Raw genomic sequence first — 21015 nt, 5'->3', positions numbered from 1 at the left:
CCCCCAAAAAAATGGGCCCCCCAAAAGGGAAAAGTTTGCTTCTCTAGCCTCTTCAAGACTGTGTAAAGTTTTTATTAAAGGTACCTTTCTATTATGTCCTCCAGTCAAAGATCCTATTCCCTGATAGGACCTTACTGTGGTTCTTCAAGTGTTGGTCACTCTGCCATTTGAACCTGCAGCAACCACAGATCTTTTTTGTCTTGGAAAACATTGTTTCTAGTGGCTATCACCTCTGCTAAGAGGGTTTCAGAACTGCAAGCGTTGTCTGTTAAAGTTCCATACTTGATTTTCCATAAGGCCAGGGTTTCCCTTTGTTCCAATCCTTCCTTTCTCCCAAAAGTAGCATCACAGATTAGCATCAATCAAACCATCAGTTTACATGTTTTCTTTTCAAATTTTGCTAACAAAATGGAATACAGAATTCACTTGTTGGATGGTCATAGGCAATTACGATTCTATTTACACAGGACTAGAACCTTTCGAAAATCTCATCAATAGTTTGTGTCCATCTCTAAACCCTTTTTGGGTAAACCTATCTCCCAGGTCACCATCGCTAGGTGGATCTCCTTGTGTATCCTTCGGATCTATAAGGATAAATGTTTGTCTCCTCCGGGTCAGGTGAAAGATCATTCGACTAGGTCCATGGCTACTTCTGCAGCCTTTTGGTCGAGAGTCTCGCTGGATGATATTTGTTCTGCGGCTACTTGGCCCTCATCTCATACGTTTATTTTTCACTACAAATTGGATTTGATATATAGAAGGAGAGCATCCTTTGGTTCCGCGGTGCTCCGGAATGTCCTTCTTTGAGAGCCACCCAGGTATTTTAGTAGCTGGGGACTCTGTCCCGCAGGTTGAATATCAAATGAAGTAAACTACTTCAGATAACGAAGTTATGTACTCACCATAATGTTCCATCTGAGTATTTTTACTTCATTTGTTTTCAACCATCCCTCCCACCTGCCCCCTGGCCTTACCGTATGGACAGTTTTTTTTTGCTGGTTTTATGTATGTGTAAGGTGTTTTTTCAGGTTGGGTTCTCAGTGCAAGTTGCAGCAAACTCGATCTGGGGGATGGAAGGTAGTGGTGGTGTATTATGGGTAAAGGGAGGAGCTCGGAGCAGATGCTAGTGAATTTGCCGGCTCGGATCTGGTACCCACAGGTTGAAGACAAATGAAGTAGAACAACTCAGATGGAACGTTATGGTGAGTACATAACTTATTTTTTCTGTTTAGCAGTCTGAAATTGCTCCTCTTCTTGTTCTGGGAGATTCCACTATTCTGCAATACTTTAACCTTTGTCAGTCACTCTAAATAAAGTACAGTTCTGTAAAATCATACCAGAACAGTAGATGTCCTTTTCTTCACTGTTGCAGTATCCTAAACAGAAGGTATTTTCTGGCCAGGACAGCCTGACACTTGGCCAGTGTACAAAGGCTTAATGATATTGTATGCGCTCACCCTTATGCTCCCTGCACAGAAGATAGGGCATCAAAGTTAAGTATGGACACAGCTACCCAGAATTCAGTTGCTCCAAAAGTGATCAGTGTCCATAGGACAAAGGAGCACATGCACATCTGGAAGGAAAAAAATGTAGAAGGAAAAGGGGAAACCCTCATCTAGAAGGGAATCTAAAACAAGCAAGAGGGGATTGGAGGGTAGGAGCAAGTACTGCAACATTGGATAGAGGGACATCTACTATTTTGTTAAGATTTTACACAACTGCACAGCTGCAGTATCCTAAATAGAAGGGAGAGTAAAAAAATTGAAGAAACAGAATGGGTGGTGGAAGGCTGAGAAGAGCCTTCAACAAACCCAGATAAAATGGTTTCAGCAAAACCTGCTGTGTCTGTAGAAACTATGTCCAACTTGTAATACATAGTAAAGGTATGCAATGAAGACCAAGTAGCAGCTTCAAGGATCAAATTGGTGTCCAACCATTTGAGCAAGACACCCGAAGGGGCAACAGCCCAAGAGGAATGAACAGAGGTTTGCCATGAAAAGTGTAATAAAAGGAAATGGCCTTAGATATCCAGGAGGAGATTGCTTAGAAACAGCCAAACCCAGAGTTCTGGGTTGAAAGGAAACAGAAAGCTGGTCAGACTAATGAATGGCCTTAGTTTTATCCAAATAGTTTCTGAGTTGTCTGTGCAAATCCAAGGTATACAGGACCCTGTCACTAGCAGACAGAGGAGAAGGGGAAAAGGAAGAGAGTTGTACCAACTAATTGAAGGAGAACTCATTTACTACCTTGGGCATAAAAGAAGGGATACCCTGTCCCTGTGAAAACCAAAAAAAGAAGAATGGCCATATGGGCTTGGTGCTCAGAAACCCATTGAGCAGAAGTAAAAGCCAGCAACTAAACAGTTTTCTGGGTACAGTGTTGCAAAGCAGCAGAATCTGCAGGCTGAAAAAGGACCAGAGTCAATTTTTCCAAAAGAAAATTAAAGTCCCAAGGAGGAGGAATATGTTTCCTTGGAGGCCTAATATCCAGGACACCTTTAAGAAAATGTTTGAGCCAAAGGGAGGATTCAAGGGCAGACAAGCAGAAATGGCTGACAAATAGGCCTTCACATGAGAATAGACCAGGCCAAACTGGAGCAACCCATACAAATAAGAGCTGACCAGAGGGACCCACACTGAAAAAGAGTCCTAATTTACGAGCATGGCACCAGACCGTCTTTTCCATTTGGACATGTAAGATTTCCTGGTTGAGGGTTTCCTTGGGTATGTCCTCAGAAAAGAGATGCCTGAAAGAGATCAAAACCCTATCATCCCACAGTGCTAGTTGAAGAGTGGACAAGTGAGAATGGATGTCACCTTGTCCTTTTTGAGGAGATCCAACCAGTGAGGTAACTTGTGGTGATTGCCCCTGGCCAGAGATGCATTAAGAGGGGGAGCCAGTGCTGTCTTGGCCAAAAGGGAGTCACTAGCAAGATATTTGGGGAGTCCAGCAGAGTCTTCTGTGGGACTCTTGGAAGAAGAGGAAGAGGAGGAAAGGCATAAAGAAACATCCCCTTCTAAGGAAAAGAAAGGGGGTCAGTCTTCCATGCCAGATGGCATGGCAGTCTGGAAAAGAAGAGAAGAAGCTGCCTAATCAAAGGGGAGGCAAAAAGATCTTCCTGAGGAATACCCTACTGGTGGACAATGTCTAGAAACATGTCTCTGTGAAGCATCCATTCATGAGCCTGTGTTTTAGACCTGCTCAGAGAGTCTACCACTAGATTGTGCTCTGAAGGAATATATATTGCCTGAAAAATTAACTGATAACTGAGGGCCACCTCCCAAGCCTGAAGAGGCATCCTGAAGAGCAAGTAAGATTTTGTGCATCTCTGCTTGTTGACTTACTCTATCACTGTGGTGTTGTCTGTGTACTCCTTCAAGGGGCCTGGAGAGAACATGGGGTGAAAAGGTTGAAGGGCGATAATCAAAGCTTTCATCTCCTTGATGTTGATATGGTCTGACTTCTGATGGGGAGAACAGAGACCCTGAACTTCCAGGTGACCTAAAGAATCCCCTACCCCATGTCTGAGACATAGGTGAACAGTTCTTTTTTTTTCCCCAAACACCTTTATTGAATTATCACGTGACAAAGGCAAATATACATTCATATAAAAGTAATCAAACTATAATAACATAAGAAACATTATACGTCACATATATTGCCATATATCATATAACCTAAGCAGTATTACATTAATTATTCAATTCCTGCCTTTTTTAAAAGAGAAACATCTTTATTAAACCATCACTTATGACATAGGCAATCATACATTTATATAAATGAAAACAAACCACATCTACACAATCCTAGTTGCAAGTATTTTACATCACAAACCATATTGACAAGTTGCAAACATTTATGCATCACTTGTAATCTACCCAATTTTTCTCACTCAAACATTACATAGCTCATTTAAGTCCTACCTTTTAAACTTCATTCCACCCTTGTATGCATTGTTCCCACAATTCCATTTTTCCTATATAGTTTGCTGCTCCCCCTTTCTAATGATCTTAATTTCAGTTGTTTTATTTCTGTTACCATATTCACTACTTCCAGTATCGTTGGTTTACATTTTGATTTCCACTTTCTAGTAATTGCTTTTTTGGCAGCCACCATTATTAGACACAGCAAGACCTTACCATGTCTAGGCAATTCCAATTCTGTATCATAACTCAGAAAAATGATCTCCCTCGTCAGACCAATCTGCCCACCCAGCATCTCAGACAGTGCATCCTGCAGGGAGTGTCTAAAGTCTACCAACTCACCGTACTCCCAGAAAACATGCTCCCAATTACCTTTTTCTTAACCTTCACACCTCCAACATTTGCTGTCTGCCTGAGGAAAAATTCTCTGGAGTCTACTTGAGGTATAATAATATCTATGTAAACTCTGATCTCAATCCCTGATAACAGAAGGCAATTTCTAACCTGCAGTCCAAATAAATTCTTGGTGTCTTCCCATTCTTTCATATTTTCCTCTCTAGTTATTTGCTCCCAATACCTAGGTTCCTTTGTCAGTTTTCTGCAATAAATTGCAGCCCCCTCTTGTCTGTATCCCTAATTGCAGTCACCCCTATCATCAGAATCTCATTTCTCCATTCAGGTCTTAGTTTAGTTCTTAGAATACTTTCTGGATATAATATTCTGTATGATTATTGTTATTTTCCTTAAAGGCCTGCATCCAAAATTGTTGACTCTCCTTTTTTCTTGAGCTTTCCCCCTGTTTCATTATCAGCCCTTTCCACTTTGAATTATTGATCTGATGTTGTCAGTCTTCATCTGTTCTTGACTTGTGGTTATGGTTCCGATCCTCGGAATCGATCTGGCTGATATTTACCTCGCATCAGCCAAAAAAATCTCTCTAGCTGTTAGTCTACCCACAATGTCCCTCTCTACATTACCCCAGATCTAGTTTGCCACTCTTACAGCAAGACTTTTCAGCCGACTCCTTTCTCACAGCTAAGTAAAACTTTTTATTTTTGTCCCTTTTTTCTACCTTGGTTTCTGGTATTAATCTCTAAAATCTTTAGAATTCTTAATTTTCTGGTCTACCTCTTAGTGTGAGTGTGTTTGTTACTTTTCCTTTACCGTTAGCAATTTCCACTATCATCATTGGTAGTCCCCCCCCCCCCACACACACACACACACTTTTAGGTAATCTTTCTACCATTGCTGGTAGTGCTTTTCTTTGAGATGTGACTGTTTGTTGGCTTTTATCCTCTTTTGTTTCTGCCTCTCTTGTTTTTTATTTAAGGTGATGGCAGATAAATCCAGAAGCTCCACTACTTGTTTCAAACAATGTAAAGAGTGTGGCAGGCAAATGTCAAACTCTTCTGGCCATGATTACTTGTGTTTATTGTTTGGGTGTATCGCACTGAAGTACTGACTGTACAGTCTGCCAAGGTTTCAGTAATAGAGTATTGGTAGAATGTAGGAATAAGCTTATTCTCAAAGGGCTTCTTAAGGCCCCTTTCGAAGAAGCTTTGTCCAAGGTCGACCAGTCTCCTTTGGCCTTTAGTTCCAAAACTTCCTGTTCAGTGCCATCTCCCGCGGCACTGACTGTTAAAAAAGCATAAGCATGCATCTGCAGGTTCCTCTTTGAAACAAAAATCTAAGGTTCTGAAGCTTTCAGAACAGACTGAATCTTCGTCACCATTACCCTTACCAGTGCCATTGACACCGACCACAATGCCCACTCAAACTACAACTCCTACTGCTTCCATTTTGCCTGTGGTTCCGACACTGGCACTGATTGTCACTGCTGTCATGTCGGTATCGATATCTTCCACTGCCCCGCAGATAGTGCCGAAGACTGATATTTCTACTCAGCCCATGACCACTTATTTCCCCTCCACTGACCACTAATTTGGACAGTTCCCTAGCCCTTTTCTAGAGAGACCTGAGTCTCCTTCTGGATTGTCCATTCACTCCACCAGAAGTCTTTCTGAAGTTGATATAGTAAAGTTGGTGGATCAGATCCTGACAACCAGAAGTCTTACCTCATTTTCTCAGCCCCCTCTCCCTTCTGGTGCAATGGTTTTCTCTCCTATGACCTCTTCACAGGCTTTAGAGCTTTCTACTCCTACTTCACAGGTTCCAATAACTTCGGCACCGACAACCATTTTGTCTTCACCAGGTACAGCTCTGACGCCTTTGGTGCCTTCTAGACTGACAGGTCCCCGGGACTGTGTCTTCACTGTTTGGCCCGAGGGGGTTGAATCTGCTCCGATTTTTTTTTTCTATGGAGCTGGCCTTGCCTCATTGGGCTGTGCGACAGAGGACCCTTTGTCTGTTCTGGTTTGTCAGGTGGGTCACTCAGGGCAGGGTGTGACCCTGGTTCCAAGACTGTCTGTCTCTGTTCCAGACTCCCATTCCTCCTCAGGGGCTCCTGCCTTTCAAGCCATGGAAAGAGCCTTGACCACTGCCTCATCTCAGGTGGCTCCTGTGTTACTGGAGTCTCACCCTTTGACCCCAGGTTTATCGGTTCTACCACCAACTTCTATACCTGGACAGCGGGCTCCAAGGTCGCAGTGCTTGCCTATTAAAGGTGTACCCTCTTCAAAGTCCTCCTCAAACACTCCCACTGAAAAACCACCTCAGAAGAGATCATGTAAAATGAAACACCTTGATTCTCCCAAAGAATCTGTCACAGAGGACACAGATTTCGATGAGGGGGAGGGTTCCCCATGGTCACCCTCCAAAGGCTTCTCCTTCTGAGACATTCTTGAGATCCTAAAATAGAGGGGTAATTGGAAGCACAAAGGACCTTCCTCTGAGGAATCCATGTTACTTGCAGGCCTTTGGTGCTTGCCTGTCTACCTCCTGGGTGACCCCGCCCGCTAATTAAATTGGATCACTCAGCAGACTTGGAAGGCTTCTGACTCTGTAGAACCTGTCCCCTGGAGACCTGACAAAATACTTTCTACTCCCTAGGACCATCCACATTGGGCAAAGGGCTTAGTAGTTGATGCCATGGTGGTAGTGGCTGTCACCAAAAAAGAACTAGCTGAGGAAAGTTCTACTGTACATCCCCCTAATCGAGAGTCCACGGCAGTGGACAGATTTGGGAAGTGAGTCTCTGCATCATCAGTCTTCTCCATCAGGTCATTGAACTTTTGGCCCACTTTACAATACTTCAGAGGGATCTGGTCAAGGAGCTGTCAGATACCCTGGTGGGAGTAGTGGCCGAGGGGGTCCAAGAAAAGTTGGCCTTCCAGTTAGTTACCCTGGAGACTTTTTCAAATTTGTCCATGAGGCTCATTGCGCATGCAGCTGAAGGGGTGACCGGTCAGGAGGTTCAGGTGTTGCTGTTCGACAGCACACTTGGATGCGCCTGTGCGAGTTTGCTGAACCATTCAAGTCTTCCTTCTTCAATGTTCCCTTTGACGGATCCTCATTGTTTGGACCTAAAGTTGAAGGAACTCTGTCCAGGTGTGAAAAGGATGGAAAGACTGTCTGCTATGGGTGTACATTTTTCCACTCCTCAACGAATCCTACAGCAGGAATCAAAGGAGTGGCAAAATGTGGTTCTGGAAGTCTCAAAAGCCTTTCCAGGACGCACATGATACGGACTGCCCTCGGGGCAGAGGAGGGAGTTGCAATGGAAGATGCCATCCCAGAGGTAGGGGTGGTCCGAAGAATCAGGGTTCCAGGAAGTCCTCCTCTGGTCAACCCTACCAGCGCTCATGAAAGGGGCCCAATTGCTTGCCTCTGGATGAAGTTGGGGGAAGATTCTCCTTGCACACAACTGCCTGGCGATGCATAACTACCGATCCCTGGGTGCTAAGGATTATTTCCAGAGGTTATTTAATCCTCTTCTCTTTTTACCTGAGAACCTTAGCAAAACACCCTGATGTTCCACCCATTCAGAAGGATCAAGCAGCATTAGAAATACAAAAGCTGCTAGAAGGAGTCGTCCAAGAAGTCTCAACAGACCAATTAAGATTCTTTTTAGTGTTGAAGAAGACAGGATACTGGAGTCCATTTTTGGATCTCAGCATTCTAAACAAAGTTGTCCAACTGTCAAAGTTCTGGACAGTCACTGTTCAATCTGTATTTCCCTTCTTAGATGAAAGCAATTGGATGTGCTCTATCAACTTTCAAGACTCATATTACCATGTAAAGATGGACAAATGCTCAAGAATGTTTCTCTGCTTCTGGCTAGGAGACAAGTCGGCTAGGAGACAAGTCTTTACCAATTTAGAGTGCTACCCTTTGGTCTCACCACAGCCTCCAGGGTGTTCAAATGCATAGCAGTGGTCACAGCACATTTGAGGCTGCACAGATTCCGGGTGATGTTCTTCGTGTTTCACTGCTGCAGTCCTAACCATTGGGGGTTATCCATGCTGTGGTAGCCCTCAGTCAGTCTGAATACCTGAATCAGGGTTTTGTGCATTGGCTGCTGTCACTTGCTGGGTGACGTCAGGTTGTCTGAGCTGAAAAGGAGAGCAGGCAATGCCATTACCTCAGTCTTTCTTGCTGTGGAGCCCGTAGCAGAAGCAATTCACAACAGTGCCGGTCGGCTGTTTCCAGATTTCAAACTTCAGCTGAAAATGTCTAAAGCTAAGTACCCCGTTGGGGATCCTTCCTTTTTCTTGCACTAACTGATGTCCGAAAAAGTCAATAACTGCCTTGCCTGTGGAAAGCAAATACCACATTGAGACTTCCATTCTTATTGTGTCACTTGCTTAGGCCCAGATCATGATGTATCCCACTGTCAATTCTGTGCCATTTTTAACACTAGAACCATTCATCATCGAGCTCAGTTTGTAGCCAGTTATTTTCATCTTTTGTCTCCGATTATTGATATGGTGTCCTTCAGTCAGCAAACCGCAGATCTTCTGAAAAAACGTAAAGATAAGGATACAGGCAGACCGCATAAGGCCAAGCCTTCCAACGACACCACCGCTAAAAGGGTCATCAGTTCTTTGGAATTCAGTGAGGTGCTTTCGCAGCCCCTGATGCCTGACTCGATTACTACGCAGGCCTCTACTGAGAACTTTTCGGAGTCCTGTATGCCGCAGATGACTGCATTGTCTAACGAGCCTTCGGCTGTCTCTGCCTCGGTTGGGTCCAGTGCTACTACGCAAGAACTGGCTTCCGAGGATGCTGCTTGCACGTCAGAATTCACTTCAAGGTCTTCACCCTCTCTTCCGACTAACACACCGACAACACCGAGGGATACTCTTCAGGCCAGACTTAGAGCTACTCCAAAGAAAACAGCAAAAAGTCTCCATTCCACTACTCCTCAAACTAGAATGCTTAAATGGCGAAGGATATCATCACTTTCATCCTTCAGGCCACTCGAGCCAAAAGGAGAAGGGAACCTTCTCTAGACGTCCTATCGGATTTAGACTCAGAGGGATCTGACTCCTCCGTTTTTGAAGAGGAAAATCCTCTTACTGCCTATGAAGACTCAGATGCAGAAGATTATTTTCCTTCTGCATCACCTCTCAAGGACTTTTCCTTTATGGAAACCCTCCACACCCTCAGAGAACACTTCCAATGGGAATCAAAGGATTTCCCTCAATCCAAGAAAAGACTAAGAGAGTTTCTGGACCTGCCCCAAAACAGGCCTCTGGCTATCCCACCCATTTTGGAGGTGATAGATGATGTTTATCAAGACTCTAGTCTTACCCCTGACACCCTTCCACCTGCCCCCAGAAAACCTGATGGGTATTACAGGGTACCTGACTCACCTACATTCCTCTACAGAAATCCTATAGCAGATCCAGAGGTGATTACTCAGGGCCATAAGGGAGTTAAGGCTACCTCTGCAAAGAATCCTACTCCCTCAGACAAAAGAATCCAGGGCCCTGGACAGATGGGGTAAAAAACTGTATACCTCTGCAACTTTAACTATAAGGGCTCTCAACTGTCAGTTCCATATGTTAAAATATCAACAGCACACTTTGGATCTTTTGAATCAGAAAGTTTCTGCTTTTCCAGATTTTGCCAACAATAAAGAGATAGCAGAATTATTGCAATTTTCATCTCAGGTGGCAAAGCACACCTTGCACTGTGGATTTGATGCCCTAGAAGCTTCTAGCAGGACAGCAGTGACAGGATCTGTTATTAGAAGACATGCATGGCTGAAGGAACAACCTCTCCCTGATCATGTCAAAGCTAAAATCATGGATGCACCTTTTGACAAAGACCGCTTGTTCGGACAGAAAACTGAAGAGATACTTAAAAAGATGGAAGACCAAGCAAAACTGATGCAGACTGTTAAAGATTTTCTTTCAAGTACAACCTCCTAGGTTCAGCAGAAATTTTCCCTCTAAACACTGGTCCTTTCCTGCGCTAAACAGGCAGGTACAAAGCAAAACCTGTAGGGACAGACCCACCAGGACTCAAACTCAGGACCAGCAAAGAACAAAACTGTGGCCCCCTGCAAACACTACAGCAGGGAGTTCAAAAGGAACCCTGTATGGAAAAAAACTCTCAATGACTACCTTTCCCATCTCTGCCTGCCTCCACCACACCAAAAGCTAGGAGGATGGCTATCTCTATGCAGAGAACTCTATAACAAAGGATTAATGGGTCTTCAAAATCATTGCTCAGGGGTACAAATTCAATTTCCAGCAACTACCACCTCCAAGAGGGTACCCAGACCTACATCCTAACCAGTGGGCAGAAGCACTAAAACAAGTGCAAAACCTAATATCCGTAGGGGCAGTAGATCCTGTACCTCCAGAATAAGCTGGAAAAGGATTCTATTCCAGACTATTCCTTATTCCCAGGAAAGAGGGGACTTGGTGTCCCATCCTGGACCTATCCTTTCTCAATACCTTCCTGGTAAACCCAAAATTCAAAATGCTTACCTTACAACAGCTTCTACCAGTGCTGCCAAACAGAGCTTGGATGGTCACCTTAGACCTAAAGGATGCTTACCTGCACATCCCAATAAGGGAATCATGCAGAAACTTCCTGTGCTTCAGAGCAGGATCACTACACTTTCAGTTCTCTGCTTTGCCCTTTGGCTTATCTACTGCTCCCAAGGTATTCAAATGTCTAGCTCCTGCCATTGCCTTTTGCAGGCAAAACAATATACAGATTTACCTTTACCTGGACAACTGTCTCATCCAGGCAGACTGCAAGGAACTGCTCCTGCAGCACCTCTCATTTGTAAAAACCCTACTCACCTCTCTGGGGTTCACTGTCAGTGAAAGGAAATCAAAACAGGCACTTACCAGGAAAGTCATATTTCTGGGAGCCTTACTGGACACAGAACAGCAAATGGCCTTTCTGTCCCCAGAAAATACAATGTTTCCTACCAAAATACTTCACCACTCTGGGCTCCCAAACCCAGCTTTCTGCCAGGAAGTTTCCTTCAAGCTGTAGGGTACATGGCCTTGTACCTCTAGCCAGACTACACATGAAAATTTAGTGGTACCTAAAGAGAACCTATGGTGTCAACACTCACAACTTCTGGACACCTCCCTGCCTGTAATTCCTTGCATAAGATTAGAGTTCCTCTGGTGGACCCAGACCTGTGCTCTGAACAAGGGACTTCCATTCACCCTCGGTCCATCAGAACAGGCAATAAGTACAGATGCTTTGGACATAGCCTGGGGTGCTCACCTAGAAGGCAGATGCGCCCAAGGTCTCTGGGGCACACAAATACTTTCCTTGCACACCAACCAAAAGGAAATGATAGCAGTGCAAAACTCTCTGGCATCCTTCAAACCCTACCTCAAACCAGGGGTTCTTCTCATAAAAACAGAAAACCCCACAGTCATGTGGTACATCAACAAACAGGGAGAGACTCAATCTTACCTCCTGTGCAGACTAGCCATAAACCTGTGGCTAGCAGCCTCATCCATGGGACTACATCTCATAGCCCAATACCTACCGGGCATCAACAGCACGCTGGCAGACCACGTAAGCCGAAACCTGCTGGACCCACATGAATGGCACATCCACAGAGACATTTTTCTGCAAATTACCGACACATGGAGGACCCCCCCCCAGGTGGACCTCTTTGCCTCTCATTTAAATCACCAAGTACAGAAATTCTGCATCAGGGAGTACCATCACCTGGCCTGGAAGGTCGATGCCCGGACCTTCCCTTGGAATAGCCTCTTTGTGTATGCATTCCCACCTCTACCTCTCATTCCAAAAGTATTAATCAAGGTAAGGGAGGAAAAACCAAGAGCAATTCTTATTGCCCCAGATTGGCCCAAACAGCATTGGTACCCATTGCTGCACAGCCTATCTCACCAGCCCCCCTGGAAGCTATCTCTGATACCACACCTGCTGTCTTGGGGGGGGGGGTGCAGTGCTGCACCCAGACCTTCAGACACTGAAGCTCTCAGCATGGCTTATTCTACCAAAACCAACAAGGAACCTATGTTAAGCAAGCAAGTCCTTGACAGCATCACAGAAACCAGAAGGCCCAGCACCAGAAAATCTTACGCTGGAAAATGGAAAAGATTCTGCTCCTGGAGCAAGTCCAAGGGGGCAGACATACATCTGCCCTCCATTCCTCTTATTCTAGATTATCTTGCTGAGTTTCTTAATAAGGGTCTCTCCTTCTCCTACATAAAGATCCATGCCTCTGTCATCTCGGCACACTTTGAATACAGAACAGCCATTGTTCTCCCACCCTCTTATCAAACAATTTCTTAGAGGACCCTCTAATATCAGGCCTCTCAGAAGACAGCCCACCCCAGCCTGGGACCTGAACTATGTTTTGGAAAAGCTTACTCTGGATCCCTTCGAGCCTGCTGCATCCTCAGAACTAAAGTACCTTTCTTGGAAGACTGCCTTTCTCCTGGCTGTTACTTCAGCCGGGAGAGTGTCAGAGCTTCAAGCCTTAATGGCTATATTGAGCCATTTATCATCTTCCATGCAAACATGCTGTCCCTGAGAACCAATCCCTCCTTCATGCCAAAGGTGGTTTTGGATGTTACCCTCAATAAGGCCATCCACCTGCCCACATTCTTCCCTAACCTTCAGAACAAGGGGGAAAGGATACTGCATTCTTTGGATATGAACAGACAGCTCAGATTTTATCTGGATCGTACAAAGACATTCAGGAAAACCGACCAGCTCTTGTCAGCTATAAAACAGGGGCACAGGAGAAACCAATATCCAGACAGACCATTTCCAAATGGATAGCACACTGCATCCAGTTTTGCTACTTCTTGCATGGAAAACCACTCCCTAGGACCATCAGAACCCATTCCACTAGGGGAACCTCTACTTCCACAGCATTCCTTAGAGGTGTACCCACCAAGGACATCCTGGAAGCTGCCACATGGACTTCAGTCCACACCTTCACCAAACATTACCATCTGAGCCTGTTCTTAAAAGCTAGGGCTGAGTTTGCCTCTGCAATTCTGCAGGGCATGCTCACCCAATCTTAAGTTTGTATTAACCTTTCACCCTTCTTCTCAGCTTTGGGAATCTTCCCAATGGTTAGGACTACAGCAGTGAAACACAAAGAACATAGTACAGTTGTGTACACTCACCATAAATGTAGATGTTCTAGTGTGTTCACTGCTGCATTCATGCTTTTCCTCCCTCCTTCTCCCTGATATCTGCTTTCCTTAGAGAGACACATATTTCTATGGGGTTTTCTGACCCCAGGACTACTACTAATTATTAACATTGGACTTCTTTGGTTGGTTAAGGCAAGAAAAACTGAGGTAATGGTGTCACCTGCTCTCCTTTATAGCTCGGACGACCTGATGTCACCCAGCAAGCGACAGCAGCCAACCCACAAAACCCTGACTCTGGTATTCGGACTGATTGAGGGTTACCACAGCATGGGTAACCCCCAATGGTTAGGATTGCAGCAGTGAACACACTCGAACATCTACATTTATGGTGAGTGTACACAACTGTACTTTTCCTTAACTAAACGACTGGCTTCTCGCTGCTTCCACCAGGCATTTACTTCTAAGAACAACAGATTTCATTCTGGAGCTATCTCAACAGTTGGGCATCACGGTCAATCTTGCAAAGTTTCAACTAACCCCTTCTCAGGATATGGAATTAATCTGAGCTCATCTCAACACTCTGTCTTGTGTGGTATTGCTTCCCCATCACAGGTTGCAGAAAATACAATCACAGGTTCACCCTATTCTTCATTCAAGCAAAATACCGTCTCAGCAAATTCTGTAAGTATTGGGCTCCATGACAGCAGCGATCATGTTAGTCCCACTGGCAAGGTTTCACATGAGACTTCTTCAATGGCTACATGCGAACCAATGGTCTAGTCTAACCCACCCCATGAATCACCTAGTTTTTATATCCAGCCAATGCAAAAATTACCTGTCCTGGTGGATTCAGTCCAAGGAGATTCTTCTAGGCCATCCCTTTGTCCCCCCCTCACCCCAAGGCCATTGTGACCATGGATGCTTCCCAGAGGGGTGGGGGGGCATTATCTGGGGAAGACAGTCCAAGGCATTTGGTCCCCTCCCGAGACCAATCTGCATATCAGTGTTCTGGAGCTGAGGGCAGTGCTTCTAGTGTTGCAAGCGTTTCATTCTGCCTTACCTCAAGGGACGATAAATATTTAGTCAGACAACATGTCCATTGTCTGGTACATCAACAAATAGGGGGGAACCAAGTCCTACCCGCTGTGTTGAGAAGCCCTTTGAGTGTGGCAGTGGGCCATAACTTCCAACTGCTTTTTGCACTTTCTGGGGAGTTCATACATGGTTGTGGACAAACTGAGCAGATTCGTCCTCATGCCTTATGAGTGGTCTCTAAACTCCAGAGTGGTGAAGAAGATTTTTGTTTGCTGGGACCAGCCTTGTTGCAACCTGTTTGCTTCACCCCTGAAGAACACGTGCAGAAGCTAATTTGCCCTAATTCCCCCTCGGGGGGGGAGTCTCCAAGAGATGCTGTTCTCCTCGATTGGACCCCGGGTCTCCTTTATGCCTTTCCTCCATTCCCTCTGATCGCTCTTTTTTTCAAGAAAGCAGCTCGGTTGAGAAGCAAAGTATCCTCATTGCACCTTACTGGCCTCGACAAATATGGTTTCCCTTCCTTTAGCCTCATCTGCTTCACTTCCTGTGGATTCTGGACCCAGTTCTAGGCCTTCTGTCCCATCCTCAGGGACTAGTGCACCCCAGTCTACAGACCCTCAAGCTGACTGGTTGGCTTCTGCAATTCAGTTAGTCACCAGGCATAATGACATTCCATCTCCTGTAAGAAACATTTTGTTGGCATCCCATAAACCATCCACCAGGAATCTCTACCATAATAAATGGAAGAGATTTTCTATCTGGGCTTGTGATAATGGTCTGGATCCTGTTTCAGCGCCAGTAGAAAATTTTTGAGCTTGTAGCTACCATCTTTGATAAAGGGGCTTCTGCTTCACAATTAAGGTTATCTTATCAGCTATTTCAAATTTCCATAATGGTTTTGTTGATCATCCCTAAATGTCCAACAAGCTTTGTAAGGTTTTTGTTAAGGGCGCCATTCATTTAAAGCACCCCATTCAAGGATCCCCTACCGCCATGGGACTTGACTTTTGTATTACAGTCTCTTACATTACCTCCGTTTAAACCTGCAGCTACCTGTGACTTAAAGTTTCTTGCTTGGAAAATGTGTAGCTATCACCTTAGTGAAATTAGTCTCTGAATTTACAGGGTCAATGTTCTAAAGCCCGTTATCTAGTTTTCTATAAAGACAGAGCATCACTCACAGCAAACCCGTCCTTTCTTACTAAAGTGATTTCAGAGGCCACTATCAATCAATCAATCTATAGACTTGCCTGTGTTCTTTCCAAGTTTTTCTAATAAAGGCCAATACTGCTTGCACCTTCTGGGCATGCACAGGCAGTTACGTTTTTATCTGCACAGAATTGAGCAATTTAGTTAATCAGAACAATTATTTGTATCATTTGCAAGAGCAACCTTGGACAAACCTGTTTCTAGGGTTACTCTATCAAGCTGGTTAAGGGATTGCATTTCTTTTATTTAGATGAAAAAGAATCTAAGACTCCCTATTCTTGTGAAGGAACTATCTACCAGATCTATGGCGACTTCAGCTGTTTTTCCAGCTGTTTTTAATTCTAAAGCTTCCATATCAGACATTTGTGCAGCTGCAACATGGATTACTTTGCATACCTTTATTACTCATTACAAATTAGGTGTGGTGTCCAGGGGGAGAGCCTCCTTTGATTTTATGGCTCTCAGGAACGTTCTTCCATAGGGCCACCCAGGATCTAAGGTAGCTGGGACTCTGCCCCACAAGTGAAGAATAGATGAAGATTGACAACATCATATAAAGAAGTTATGACTTATCATAAGCCTCACCTGCCCCCTCCTATAGAGTTCTTATGGAGTGACATGCTGTCCTGGGTTTTCGTGTTAGAATACACCTTGAACATGGTTTCTAGCTTGAGTTATGGTGTCGTCTTTTGTAAGCCTGCAAACTCTGAGATAATGTACAGAAGAGCATTGTGGGTAGACTAGTAGCTCGAGAGATTTTTTTTTTTGGCTGGTGCGAGCTACATAACGGCCGGATCGGTTCCAAGGATCAGAACCGTCCCCAGAAGTCAAGAGTAGATGAAGATTGACAACACAGTGGGAACATTATATCAAGCCCTAACTTCTTTTTTCCTGCTTGTGCTGTGCATAGTAGTGTTAACTGTGTAGCCCTGAAATACCCCTTCGAATTGGATAATCCCAATTCACCCTGTTCTACTGGAAGATCAGAGAACAGTTCTTGAGAAGGGACTAGAGGCTGAAAGGGCCAGCCTGGATTTAGAGCAAACTGTTGAATCCACCACTCAAATTCCTTATTTAGTCAGGTAAGGAAAGGTACACTGAAATCTAGAGGGTGACAATGCTGCAGCCAAACTGACTTGAGATACCATTGAAGCTTCCACTTATGTAGTCTGGCAAGAGGAATCTTTTGAATAGAAGAGGCCATGAATCCCACGGCCCAAAGAAACTACCTAGCTGGCATGACAATCAGAGGAAGAAGAGACTGAAAGAAGGCTGTCAATGAAAGAGAGGCCAACATTGGCACTGTCTGAATCCTGCATCCCAGATGTACATGATCCTGAGAGGGAGTCAGGATGTAATTTTGGATGTTGATAGTGAACCCCAGACTTTGAAGAAGAGAGATGGTGAACTCCAGATCCTGTAACAGTTGAGTGGGAGAAGGTGCCTGAAGCAACAGGTCATCTAGATAAGGAAAAACATGAATGCCTCGGTGCCTGCAGAAAGCAAATCATAGGATCTAGGCATTTTGTGAATACCCTTGGAGCAGTAGAGAGGCCCAAGGGCAAAGCAGAGAACTGAAAATGAAAGGAAGACACAGAGAAGTGTAAAAACATCCTGAAAACAGGGTGAATAGGGATATGAAGGTAAGCATGTTTCAGATCCAAAGATACCAGAAAGCCAGGGGTAATAAGGGTCTGAAGAGTAAGCATAGGTTCAGGTTCCTCTTGAAGAGGTCCAAAGAGGCACTCTGCTTGACATGTATGGGCAATCTATTCAGAGGTCTGGGAGTCTCTGGGTCACCTCTCCCTCCAGCATGTTTTTGTTTAATGTGACTGACAAGATTTTCCCTTGTAGCATGTCCAACAGCTCTGGGTTTGACATGGCCTTGTATGTTAAGCAGAGATCACCTCTGTGCATCTGCTTTAGGCCTGATTCTTCTTTAGTGAGCCTTTCCAGTTGTTGCAGATGTCTTGAGAGGTACACCAAAAATGGGGCATTATTCTATAATATGGGGGTCTAATGAGGGATGAGGTACACAACAACACCTCCTTTTTTTTTGGATGCCTGTCCCTTATCACACTTTCTGTGTTTAGTGTACTGCCATCTATATGGTAATTCATGGATACATGTTTTTCATGTTTTTTCCAAAGGGGACAACAATACATTTTGAGCTGAGAGAGCCCATGGCTCTGGCACCAAACATCTGTTTCTGTAAGGCCCTTTGAGTTGTATCCATCTTTATCTATGATTTGTCCATGGCTCTGGAGACTGATTCAAAGAAGTCAATCAGGTCAGGAGAGACAAGATCACATGGCCTTGCAGATAAGGCTTGTCAGACTGATGGTGCCAGTTCATATTGTAGTTCATGTAGTACAAGAAAAGAAGGGAGTTGAGGAAAGTGTTGAGCTGGGATAGATCCAGAATAGGTCTCCAAGTAACCTCCGTTCATGGAACCAGGAATATCCTGGAATAAAAACCCTTCCCACTTGGGAAGGGGCAAGGTTAAATTGTTCCCTGGTTAACTGGGGACCTCTGGGAAATGAGGAAGTTGCTATAGAAGAGCTTGAGGAAAAAGGAAGGAGAGACTTCCATACTGTAAAGTAACCTTGAGGGATTATGGAAAGAACCCAAGTGTTTGATATGATGAGATGCCAATTTGGAAGACAAAGAGAAAGCCGAAGTGACAAATGAACCTGGTCTAAAAGAAGGGTGGGGGGTGAATTGTCAAAATGAAGCAGGCTTGTTAGATAAAGGAGGCTTCTGGGCCACAGAAATTTGAGAAGCCTTAGCAGAGAGGGCCCACCTACCACCATTCCTGCCCTTGGAGACCTGATGGAGTTGCATGCAGACAGAAGCAGATCTCGAAGGATAATTCCTCTGGAACTTGGGTCTATATTACTTGCTTGACTTGTCAGAATGTCGAGTACCCTTCCATCGACACCTAAGTGTTGAACGTCCTCTTCATTGAACGGCCACATCATCGATCTGCCCCCACCCCCCTAACTAAATATACCAACTCAGAGATCACACTACAGTGGGAAAAAGGGCAGATTTCAAACAACGGCCAGCTGATTTCTTTCCCTTGGAAATAAAGCAATGATGTGGCCATTCGCTGAAGACGACGTGTGACACTTAGGTGCTGGTGGAATGGTACTCGATATTCCGAGAGTTTGAGTAAGTAATATAGACCCTGGAACTTAGTGAGAGGAGAGACATCAATATATTTAAGGTCCTGCATGGCTTTGCTTTTCTCTTATTGACTTGAACATGTCAGCAGCAGCAGTCTCAAAAAGATGTTTATTATCCAAAGGAGCATCCAACTTGGCCTTAATGTCCTTAGGCAGAGACTGGAGATGAAGACAAGAATAACTCCTTATGACAGATATATAAGCTGCAAACCTGAGATGCGGCATCATCAGCATCATAGCTGCACTTAATATAGTGGCGAGCCACTTGAGAAGCAGAACCTAAAATAGATAAGGCAGAGGATTTGCCTTCAGAATCAGGGAGGACAGAAATAACCTGAATGGTCTGAGCAATCAAGGCCAGAGCATACTTGGCCATGTGGTCTTTTAATTAACAGCCCTAAAGGCCAAAGTAGAAGCAGTATAAACTTTAGCAATCCTCTCTATTGCCCTACTGTCCTTATCAGAAAGCAGAAGTTTGGAAGAGGGCAAAAGCCTAGAAGGTTTGTCAGAAGAGACTGACACCACAGCAGAATCAGCAGAAAGACATTTAAATAAAAAATGACAATCCTCAGGAACCTTATAGAACCTATCAAGTTTTTTAGGAGCAGGTGGCTGAGAATCATGAGACGTGTAATCAGCAATGAAGGTATCTAATAAGGCAGCCAACACAGGAGGAACTGCTAATAGTTTAGGAGTATCCACCTGAAGCAACTCCTATCTTATCTGAATAGCAGATACTTGAAAAGAATCCCACTGTAAAGTATTCCATCATTTTAACAATTGTGTCCCCAAAGGACAGTTCCTCAAAAAGAGACTCAAGGCTAGCAGAATCCTTTTCATAAGAACCATAAGCCAAAGGCAAAGCCATCTGGGAAGAATAGGACAAAGACCCCTTATCAGACCTTAAATTGTCATATGAGGAATCCGGTTCTCTAAGCCATTTAGCAGGGTAGCGGTCCAAGGAGGAGTAGGTACTGAAACCTCTTGAGGAGGCTTTAGGGCCATCAAGGCAGAAAACAAGCTCTGAGTAAACTCTTGCCATTTCCTTTAAGGATTCTTACAATGGACCGAAACATGCTTCAGTTTTTGTCTTTTCTTGGAGGGACATCAGCCCTAACAGATACCAGATGTTCCAACCTTTTGCGAGATTCGATAAGAGGACCTGGAACTTCCTCCCTGACCAGTATCTGTGGAATCCGTCTAGGACCCTCTGAGATAATCCACCACAGTTCCCCCTCAACGTCCGGAGCAGACACCTGCAAAGCCTCAGAGCATGTGCGAAAAGACGGATCCAAGCCGGCCTCTGACAAGGTCACAGCAAAGGAATACAATGTAGACTCCAAATGAACTACATAGCTTTTACCTGCTTCTAGAGGGCTGTCCCAGTGGAGGCTGGACATCTAAAAAATCTGGCTTTGACTTTTTGGCCTTCTTCTTACCTTGTGGGAGTATCTCAGGGTTAAAAGTTTCTGGCATAGTACCCTGGGCTTAATGTTTAAGCCATTGATTTTCAAGGTAAATGACAGGGGAAGACAAACTGCTTCTGAGTGTCATAGGCACAAATGTCCTACAGATACTACAAGAGGCGTGGTCATGAGAAGCACCCAAACAAAAAAGACACTGTTCATGACAATCCGAATGGGAATCTTCCTCCCACACTGACATTTTCCCTTCTTGGATGACATGAGCTCCAGGTAGCAAAAAAAAAAAATACACAAGACCAAGAAAAGTAAAAAAAAAAATAAAATAAAAAAGGTTGGCTTAAGTATTCTGTACAGCAACAAGGCATTCAGGCCAACTAACAGTAATGGCGTTCAAACTGGCAGCAAAGAATTTTTGGGTTTCTGTGTCTGTACGTTTGTTTTATGTTGTACATTTTGTGCTAAGAGCATAAGTGTGACAAATGGTGCATCGAAGATCATTAGGCTTTTGTATACTAGCCGAGCTGTTCTGGGTGGGAGATGACATCTCTTTAGGATACTGCAGTAGTAATGTAGAAGGACATTTCTTGTTACTTCTTAACCATATGTTTCTTTTATTTCCACCCTATTTTTAAACTCCTCTTTAATGTTATCCCACTCCCTAGCTATATTTTCAAAAGAAATTTCTATCTTCCCTAATAACTCCCAAATAATTTCC

General features: G+C 44.3%; 1 protein-coding gene across 1 annotated transcript in view; it reads left to right on the top strand.

Annotated features, from left to right (window-relative positions):
* TFIP11 (tuftelin interacting protein 11) overlaps positions 1-21015 on the top strand; it is a 725612-nt gene that overhangs the window by 615197 nt on the left and 89400 nt on the right. The gene's annotated exons all lie outside the window — the stretch shown is intronic.

This window comes from Protopterus annectens, chromosome 4.part0, assembly GCF_019279795.1.
Source record: "Protopterus annectens isolate FY-2018-M chromosome 4.part0, PAN1.0, whole genome shotgun sequence".
Taxonomy (NCBI): Eukaryota; Metazoa; Chordata; order Ceratodontiformes; family Protopteridae; genus Protopterus; species Protopterus annectens.
Note: the sequence above shows the minus strand (reverse complement) of the source record. Positions and strands in the feature narration are given on the sequence as shown.